Here is a 6,989-nt window from a genome sequence, read left to right as displayed (position 1 = left end):
ACCTGCGCAGTAGGCATCATTCCCATTTTGGAGGTGAGAAAACTGAGGCCCAATGGCCTCAGAGTCACACACAGACTGAGTCAGAACCTGAACCAGAGCCACCTGGCTTCAAAGCCCACTATGTCACCTTTCCCTCTGAGGCTCTGACTGACCTCTAGGAATACTGGTTTCAAAGGTGGGAGAGCTGACACAGTGGGGTAGGAAGGAGAGGTCTAGCAGAGATAAAACTTTCCTTATGGGAGAGCATCGTGGACACAGACACTGAGACAGGAAGCGGCCCCGAAGGAACATCCACTCTTTTTCAGAGTGAGAGGGGGAAGTAGCTCTTCTCCTGCTGGACTTGGTGATGGCCCTGGCATTGAGAGGTGATCAAGACACAGCCCTGCTTCCTAGTAAATATCACCTCACCCTGGCCATTTTGTCCCCCCAACCAATGATCGTGCAACAGCAACTACTGGCCCCTTCCCAAAAAGAGAGGCTCCAGATCAGAATTAGAAGCCATTGTCCTTTCTCATGTTTGCAGCCATCCAAAACCAGAATGAGCCCCCTTGTGAGCTAGTGAGGTTCCCATCAGTGGCTGGTCCGGGATACTGTTGTAGAATTGAACAGATCACAGGACACGCAGCAATTCGATGGCTGGCACAGTTTAGTGTGACAAGACTGTTCATTCAATCAAATACCTGGCAAGCATTCATTAAGCACTGACTGTGTGCTAAGCCCTGTGCTAGGCACAGCGGATTCAGAATTAATAGAACATAATCCTTGCCCTCAAGAAGCTCCTGTTCTAGCTTAATTCCCTCTCAGCCTTACTGATTCTCAGTTTGTTTTAGTTAAGGACTAAGCCTGATGGACTATGGTTTTAACTTTCTAAGCAAATATATTGAATGTTTGGTATTTACAGTTCCTTTTAAAAAGTCTTTAAAACGAGTCATTTCGATTGTTTTTACTAGCACGGGGCCATGCCTGGCCTGACTGCCTTTCTTCTACAGCAGGGTTTCTCTACGTCAACACTAGTGACATTTGGGGCTGGATAATCCTTTGTTGTAGGGGGCTGACCTGTGTTAGCAGCATCCCTGGCCTCTACCCATGAGATGCCAGGAACACCCCTCTGCCCAACTGTGACAACCAAAATGTCTCCAGATATTGCCAAATGTCCTCTGCGGGACAGAACTGTCACCAGTTGAGACTGACTGCCCGAACGGATTATCTCCACTGACACAAGGCCCAAAGAGGTGAATAAGGTTAATAAAGGAATTTCAGGGTCCCTGTACCTCAAGAATTTATAATCCCATAGGGCCTACACAAACTAACCACATGGAAAATAAGCCTCACTAAGCACCTACTGTGCACTAGGCACTGGGCAAAGCGCTGCTAGAGAGGGCAGAGCCCGAGTTCTAGGTCAGACAGCCAGATCATCAAATCCCATAGGAAATCTGCAGGGTTTGAATACCGGTTTCCTCCTCAGTCAATGGTATGATTGTGAGCATTTGAGTGAAATACGATCTGAACAAAGCATAAAGTAGGTTCAGTGTCCAACTGATGTGAACCTGTCTCTTTTTTCCAACTCCGGCCCCATTCTCCAGACCCTGGGGTCAGCTTCAGGAAGTGCTGCCCGCCCCCACCCTCCACACCCAGACAAAGTGTCAAGGTCATGCAGTCTTACCTGGGGATGCAGGCAAACAGGTGCCTGAGCATCTCCAAGTCGGAACCTCCAGGGTCTGGAGTAAACTCATTGCTCTCTCCAGCCTGTCTGTCCATCCTTAATCCCCTCACGGGCATTCCAAAAACAGGTTTCCACAAGGCCAGGCTTTGAAAGCATAAAATTAGCTTCCGAAAAGTCCTGAACTTTAGCTAGCATGTTATTGGGCAAACTTTGAGTGCCATTTGCATTCATTTCAAACAGCTCTTAGAGGGGTTCTGGGAAATCTGTTGGGCAGTGATTGTAGATTTCATTAGGCACCAGTCACTAGACGCACGGGCATTGTAGGCCTCTGTGCGCCATGGTCTGTAAGCAGCTGAAAACCTGAGATCAAGTGCAAGGAGGACTCTGGCTGCCAAATTTCAGAGCAGGAGGAAAAAAAAGAAATCTGGAATGTGTTTCTACTTACTGTCCATTCCAGTAAAATGAAACGGTCTCTCCTCCAAACATGTGTTACTGCTTAGGCCAGAAACTGTATATATTGGTCTAAATCCAGAATGGTCTATGTGACATATTACTCCATATGACAAAATTACTACAACCTGCATTCTCTGTAGAAACGCCTGTTGCAACAGTATAGGATGATAATTTGTTGTACAACAAAAGTACATAATAATTTCATGTCAGTGTGGGCCAGGCCTCGGTATTTTCAAAGGGAAATCTTGGATGCATGTGGACCAGTACTGAATATACATCCCCAATTCCTCCACCTCCACCCCCCCCCCCCGACATGCTCATATGGTATGTGATCAGGATGGGAGAAAGTGGGGCTTTATTTATAACATACCATATTCCACTTGAAAGTGACAAGAACACACACACACACACACACACACACACACCCCTAAAAATAAAGCCAAATGGAAATCTGGTGTTCTCATGCCTGAGGCATTAGTGGCCAGAGCTGGTTCACCTACTAAAGGGTAAAGGAAGGTAATGAAGCCAAAAGACAGGAATGTTTCATCTTTCAGCACTGAGCTGTTTCGAAGCCATCCAGAGCGAAGCCACGTGAATTCCTCGAGACCCCCCAAACCACAGCCTCCTCTTTGGCCCTTGTCTGGGCTAAGGTTTCATTACGAACCCCGGGCCCCATTCCAATCCTCTCATCTGTCCCTCTAAGCGGCTCCGACAGATCACTCTGCAGTACACGGATTCTTGTTGCGATAATGTCTTGGAGAGTAACAACCTGAAATATGATCCAGTCAGAGTGCGTTAACGGTAAAGCATTTCTTTATGACACTTTTCACAAAGCAAGGTTGCAAACCAGGGAGAAATATATGACTAGAAAAATTGAATGCAGAACATGAAACTGCTCAATTGCTAATACACTTTAGCGTGACACCATTTTTCCTGATGTGGAAACTTTGATTATAGGGAAACATTAAAACATTCTTTTTTTCCCCCTCCCTCCTTCCTTCCTTCTTTCTTTTCTTTTCTTTTCCCTTTTCTCTCCTCCCTTTCTCTCTCCTTCCATCTTTCTTTCCATTTTCCCTCCCATTGGATATGGTTTCAGAGTGGAAAACAAGAGATGTTTCTGGGGAGGTTTCTCGAAGTCTCCTTTCTTGGATGTTCCCCCCAGAGATTGAGAATCTCCAAATGCCACCGACTCCCCCCAGAGCACAACTAAATTTCGAACCTACTGCTCTCCCAGCAAATTAGCTGGGCTCCTCTTAGACATGCTTAAAATATTCCTATAAAGAAAAAGATCCTGTAAAAGCATTTTATATCTCAATTACATCAAAATCTGACTTAATTTGTCTCTGCTATCAAGGGCCATGGTTTGAGCTACTGTGGCTTAAGGGAACTAAGTTTTCTCCACAGTCTGCCTGAGTAGCCTGACCTGTCTTCTGGGTTTGGTGACCGTCGAAAATCCATCTTCTTAGAGTTTTTTGGTTCAATAAAACCTGAAACATATTTTGCCTGGCATTTTTCCTGAGGATTTTTAAACCCGTGTGCACTTTATGGCAAATGAGATCCATATGTCCCTGATTCATTGATACTTAAGCCATTAGGATGCTGTTTTGTAAGAACACTTTGATGTCTAAGGGCCGTCGAGCTATTTGGAGGGCTTTTTTTCTTCGCAAACAGGAAGTTTTCCCTTCTCGAGGAGTACACAAAGTGAGAGGCCAGCTGTCCCAGATTGTGGGACAGTGAGCAGGAAGTGGTTCCAGCCCGTTGGGATGTGTCTGTCCTGCTTGGCCACAGGGACAGCCCCTAGACCCTGCCCCTGGGGGGTGGGGTGGGAAGGGGTCTTGTGTAAGGAGCCTCAGAGCTGGCATCGGGCCTGGCCTGGCGCCTAGGTCATTAATGCCCTGCCCACACCCCTGGGACTCAGACCCATCTCCCAGAGTGGACTCAGCATGCCTTGGCATGTTCATTGCTTTTATGCGACATCAGAATAACATGTGACAAAACAAACAGCCAAACTCCATGGCTGGGGAGGTGGGTGGGGATGTCACTTGCCTTCCTTTCTCTAGGATGGCTGTGGAGATGGTGACCAGGACTTGGGTCCGCGGATGGGTAGGACTCAAGCGAGGAAGTTTGGAGACCAGTTCCGGGTGTGGCAGAGGCCATTCCCAGGGCATCTGAAGAGCTGGGGTATTTAAGTGTTGTGATCAGGGACCAGCCAGCACCCTATGAGGTCCAGGTGGACCCCACCACCAGGGAGGGGAAAGAGAAAGAACCAGGGCTTTGGACACCGGCAAGACTGAGTTTGGAATACCAGCTCTGCCACCCACCAACTTGAGTGAGTGACGTCACCCACTGGAGCCTCAGTTTCCCCCTCAGTAAACAGTAATACCCAGACTAAGCGTTATGAGAAATAATGTCCAGAGATGGAGAAACTGCACCACCACACCCCATGGTCACTCCCACCTACAATAGACATTGGTCGCTTGTTTGACTTTCCAGCATTGGATCTGCTCTTTCTGGTCTACCCACTGCTCTCTCTTGGGTGTCTCTTGGGTGGGAGGTGTGAGCTCTCTTCCAGTTCCGAGAAGCCAGATTCTCCCCTCCTCACGCCAGTGCAGCCAGGGGACCAACACACGACACTGGCCCAGCTGGTAGGATGCTTTCATCGTGATTTTGCATCTTGAGCTTATGACTTCAGCACATGAGGACAGCTGGAGGTCAGGCTTGCCACAGCACCAGTGGCACAGGGGACCATTTGTTTCTGCTGCATGTTCCTGCCTCCCTACCCTGGGACATCCTTGGTTCCCACTCACAGTCCAAGCCTAGCTCTCCAGGCCACTGTCAATTCTGGGAGTGCCCAGACTTCTTCTAGTGAGGACCCTTGTACTCAGGACAGAGGAAGTTTTTGTCTTGCAGCCGACAGCCCTGACATATCCATAACCCTAAGCTGAGTCCTCACATTCCTCCTGATGTTTACCCCGTTGATAATTCTTACTCATTGCTAGCTCCTCATCTAAGCCAACTCTCTTACCACAGCCTCCCACTCTTTTAGCTCCCTCACTTCCAACACACTGTCCCACACCTTCTTCCTTTCCTACCTATGTGTAGAGAACACCTGCACCTGTCTGTCTCTTAAGTGGGATTGACTCCAGGGGTGAGCATGTGACCCAGACCTGGTCAGTCAAGGAATTTCATTTCCCTGGAAAGTGATAGTTGGTTCAGGAATGGGCACCTACCCTGAGTTGGTCCAATATGACTAAATCTTATATGACATTTGCTGGAATGCTTGGGAAAGTGGAGCTCCCTTCCAGCTGGGATTGCTAAACTAGTTGGTTATGGACGTGGAGCTGCATGGGGCGAAGGTAGACATTGTGAAGGGAGAAACTACCAGAATGTGAAGCCAACATGGGAAAGCAGAGCCCAGAGAGAAAGACAGCATCTTGATGACATTGTTTAAACCCTTGGTCCCAGCCATGCCTGAAACTATCACTTCCCTAGACTTGCTGGATATGACAGCTAATCTACTAAAGCCAGCTAAAGTTGGGGTTTTGTCACTTACAATGGAAAGAAACCCTATCAGTACACCACCTTAAACCCCATGATTGTTCACTTGAACCAATCCTTTGCCAGTTCCCTTGGCTCCTTTGTCTTTCTACCACTCCCACCTAGCAAAACCCCAACCCCAGATCAGTCCAACTGTTGATCTTCCTGGCTCTAGCTCCAACACCAGATATACTGGAGTCACGTCAAATTCATGGGCTCCAAACTCAACCTACTCCTCAGGGGTGTCCTATGATACTGCTGGTGAGGTCCCTCACCCCAGCCTGATGCAGGTGTCCCAAACATTAAATTCCTCTTCCAAATCTCTAGTCTCACTAGTGCCTTCCTCTCTCAGCAGATGTTCTTACCTATATTCATTAGCTTAATAGCAGTGATCACCCCCAATATACGTGTATATCAAAGTGCCAAGCTGTACACCTCAAATATATATACATTTTTTTTAACTATACCTCTAAAAAGTTGGGAAAAAAAGACCCCCGTCAACTTTCTGCCCCTCTGTCCACACACCCACACACTAGCCCCACAAAATTGTAACTGCAGACACAATATCCTTTCCTTCTTGGCTCCTGTAACAGCAGGACAGGTGGCCTGCCTCTTGTCCAAGGCCACATCTCCATCCCTTCACCTTTGGCTTTGGACCAAGACACACCTGAGTTTAACATCAGCTCTGCCATGAAACTAACTGCATGTGGTTATGGGCGTGGTGGCTTGGCTCCCTGTGAACAGTCCCTCCTGGGCTTTTGTGGCATTGCAGAGGACAGCGCCTGTCCCCAGGGGGTTGTGGTTGCATAACTGTAATGGGACTGTTCATAAGTGCTGTCATATCACTACTCTATGATCTGTAGATCATGCAGCAATATGGTCCTTCTGGTATGGGAACCAGTGATTCCTGTAATCCAGTTTTTATAACTATACAAAGTATTCCTGTCAGGGTTCCTGGGGAATGGAGCTGGGCGTAGGGTGGGGGACAAGATGTCTGAAAGGTGTCCACCACCTGGCGTGACCCTAGGCTGGAGAGGCAGGAAACCACCCCTGCCGTGGCTGAAGGGAATCTCTTGGAAGGGAGCTAGGAGGAGCCTGAGAAGGCAGGCCTCCTGAACCTCCTGACCCAACCTCACACCGCTCTTCACTACGACAGACCAGTCCAATTTGGGCTGATTGCCACGAGCAATTTTGAATCGATGCCTGTATGCCAGAGTCCTCGTTTTCACCAACACTCAACTGCAGTTTTTCCAAGGAAGGTTTCACCCTCTGTCCAGGGCAAGTGACTGCACCTCTTTGAGTCTGGTTGCCCGGTCTGCAGCAGATGGCTGCTGTG

Source organism: Neomonachus schauinslandi, chromosome 7, assembly GCF_002201575.2.
Source record: "Neomonachus schauinslandi chromosome 7, ASM220157v2, whole genome shotgun sequence".
NCBI classification, from domain to species: Eukaryota; Metazoa; Chordata; class Mammalia; order Carnivora; family Phocidae; genus Neomonachus; species Neomonachus schauinslandi.
The sequence above is the reverse complement of the archived record's forward strand: the minus strand, read 5'-3'. Positions refer to the sequence as shown.